Source organism: Orycteropus afer, unplaced genomic scaffold (genome assembly GCF_000298275.1).
Source record: "Orycteropus afer afer isolate SDZICR_OR568_19922 unplaced genomic scaffold, OryAfe1.0 scaffold00350, whole genome shotgun sequence".
Lineage (NCBI taxonomy): Eukaryota > Metazoa > Chordata > Mammalia > Tubulidentata > Orycteropodidae > Orycteropus > Orycteropus afer.
In genome coordinates, this window is record NW_006921937.1 from 1,168,665 (window position 1) to 1,172,043 (window position 3,379).

A 3,379-nucleotide genomic window follows, 5' to 3' on the forward strand; every position below is an offset into this window, starting at 1 on the left:
GTGGGGCTGGCGCAGGATCGGGCAGTGTTTCATTCTGCTGTGCATGGGGTCGCTATGAGTCGGAAACAACTCGACGGCACTTAATAACAACAGTAACAACATCACTAGCAACCAAAGCTAATTCTAAATTTTCCTTTTCTTTTTTTCTTATATTTATCATTTTATCCCCAGCACCTAACACAATGCCTGAAGGGAACCAAACTGTAAGAGGCAACCAACCATCCAGCCCAACAACTATGATGGACCTTCCCAGCTCGAGAAAGGGTAATGTTAAAACATGGGTCAAAATTAAGAACAAAAACACAAAACACACTCAGTAAATATTTGTGGAATGAATGAATGAATTTAACAGATTGTTGCCATGTTTTTGCATTGAATGTTCTACGTTTTAGAAGATCCCCTCCTCCTTCACCATTTAGCCAGCTCCTATGTATCTTTTAAGACCTAGCTCAAATGTGACTTTTCCATCAAGCCTCTCCAACTTCCCTAGGTTGTGGGTAGTACCAGCAATCCTCACATATACTTCTACTATCTTTTCATCATATTAAAACTGTAGAGTAGGAATCATCACTTGTCATCTTTGTGTTCTTAATATCCAGCACAGAATCTGGAAGGATGGAAGAGAAGCAAGGAAGGAATTCTTCTAAACATAAAAAATTTCACCTAAGACTTACCTTTGAAGATTTACTTCATTTGAAATTTAGGACCCATAAATAGAAATCAATTTATTCAGTAGCCTTAAATTCTAATCATCCTATTTAGATAAATATATGTGCTAAATAGATGACTTCTACCAGGAAAAAATGTATTTATCATCTAGTGTTTTGGCAAGTCAGTATAAAATCTGAAAAAAAATACATGGATTGTGATTAAATAAAAGAGAATTTTCTGTAGAAACAATTAGAAACATAATTAAATATGTTTAGTGACCTCATTGAGGAGCACTGGTGGTGTAGTGCTTAAGGCATTTGGCTACTAATCAAAAGTTCAGTGGTTTAAACTCACCAGGCGCTCTTAGAAGAAAGATGGGTCAGTCTGGTTCTGTAAAGATTTACAGCCTTGGATACCCAATGGGGGTCACAATGAGTTGGAAATGATGTAAAGGCAGTGAGTTTGGATTGGTTTTTGGTTTTAATGACCTCATTAACAACCTGTGATATGGAGGTGATACAATCTTGCTTGTTGAAAATGAAGACTTGAATCACTTACTGATGAAGATCAGAGACTATAGTATAGGTTATACCTCAACATAAAGAAAACAAAAATCCTCACAATTAGACTGATAAGCAGCATAATGATAAATGGAGAAGAAATTGAAGCAGTTGAGAATTTTATTTTACTTAGATCCACAATCAACACCCATGGAAGCAGCAGTCAAGAAAGCAAATGAGCTAGTGCTTTGGTCAAATCTGCTGCAAAAGACCTCTTTAAAGTTGCACTTTGAAGACTAAGTTGTGTACTTTGAAGACTAAGACTAAGCCATAGTCTTTTCTACTGAAATGTGAAAGCTGTACAATGAATAAGGAAGACCACAGAAAAACTGATATATTTAAGTTGTAGTGTTGGGGAAGAGTATTGAATGTACCATGAATTGCTAGAAGAACAAATAAATCTATCTTGGAGAAAGTACAGTCAGAATACCACTTAGAAATGAAAGAATGGCTAGACTTCATCTCTCGTACTTTGGTCAGGCTGTCAGAAGGGACCAATCCCTGGAGAAGGATATCATGTTTGGTAAAGTAGAGGGTCAGTGAAAAAGAGGAAGAACCTCAATGAGATGGATTGACACAGTGGCTGCAAGGATGAGCTCAGGCATGGGAACAATTGTGAGGATGGTTCAGAATTGGGCAGTGCTTCTGTCTGTTGTACATAGGGTTGCTATGAGTCAGAACTGACTTGATGGCTCCTAACAACAGCAACAACAGCAGTAACCTAATTTACATTATTAATGTTTGTGTGGTTAAAAAAATTTCACTTTCACTTTCACCAAGTATTTGCTATGTAATAAAATTAAGCCATGCACATCTGAACCAAGATCTCACTTCTCAAAGAATTAGCCAGTGAAAACCTTATGAATAGCAGTGAAACACTGTCTGATATATTACTGGAAAACTTTATGAATAGCCCTGAAACATTGTCTGATATAGTGCCGGAGGCTGAGCCCCTCAAGTCACAGGGCACTCAGAGTATGACTGAGGAAGAGCTGCCTCCTCAGAGTAGAGACAAACTTAATGATGTGGATAGAGTAGAGCTTTCGGGACCTCCATTTGCTGATACGGCATGTCTCAAGATCAGAAGAAACAGCTGCAAACATCCATTAATAATTAGAACATGGAATGTATGAAGTGTGAATCTAGGAAAATTGCAAATTGTAAAAAATGAAATGGAATGCATAAAGATTGGTATCCGAGGCTCTAGTGAGCTGAAATTGATTGGTTTTGGCTATTTTGAATCAGACAATCATATGATCTACTATGCTGGGAATGACAAATTGAAGAGAAATGGTGTGACATTCATCTTCACAAAGAATGTTTCAAATCTATCTTGAAGTACAATGCTGTGAGTGACAGGATAATATCCATATGCCTACAAGGAACATCAGTTAATACTACTATTATTCAAATTTACACACCAACCACCAAAGCCAAAGATGATGAAATTGAAGATTTTTACCAACTTCTGCAGTCTGAAATAAATGGAGCATGCAGTCAAGGTATGGTGGTTATCACTGGTGATTGGAATGCAAAAGTTGGAAATGAAGACTCACTGGTAGTTGGAAAATATGGCTGTGGTGATAGAAATGACACTGGAGATCACATCACAGAATATTGCAAGACCAGCAACTTTTTCATTGCAAATACCTTTTCTCAACAACACAAATGGCAGCTATATACGTGGACTTCACCAGATGCAGCACACAGGAACCAGATGGACTACATCTGTGGCAAGAAGCAATGGAGAAGCTCAATATCTTCAGACAAAACAAGGCGAGGAGCTGACTGTGGAACAGACCATCAACTGCTCATATGCAAGTTAAAATTATGTTAATTGAAGCTGAAGACAACTGAAAAAAGTCCACAAGAGCCAAAATATGACCTTGATTACATCCCCCTGAATTTAGAGACCATCTAAAGAATAGATTTGATGCATTGAACACCGATGATCAAAAACCCAAGGAACTTTGGGATGATATCAAGAACATCATCCATGAAGAAGTAAAAGGTCATTGAAAGGACAGGAAAGGAAGAAAAGAACAAAATGGATGTCAGAAGAGACTCTGAAACTTGCCTTTGAGTGGAGAGTAGCTAAAGCAAATGGAAGAAATGACAAGATAAAAGAGCTGAACAGAAGGTTTCAAAGAGCAGCTTGAGAAGACAAA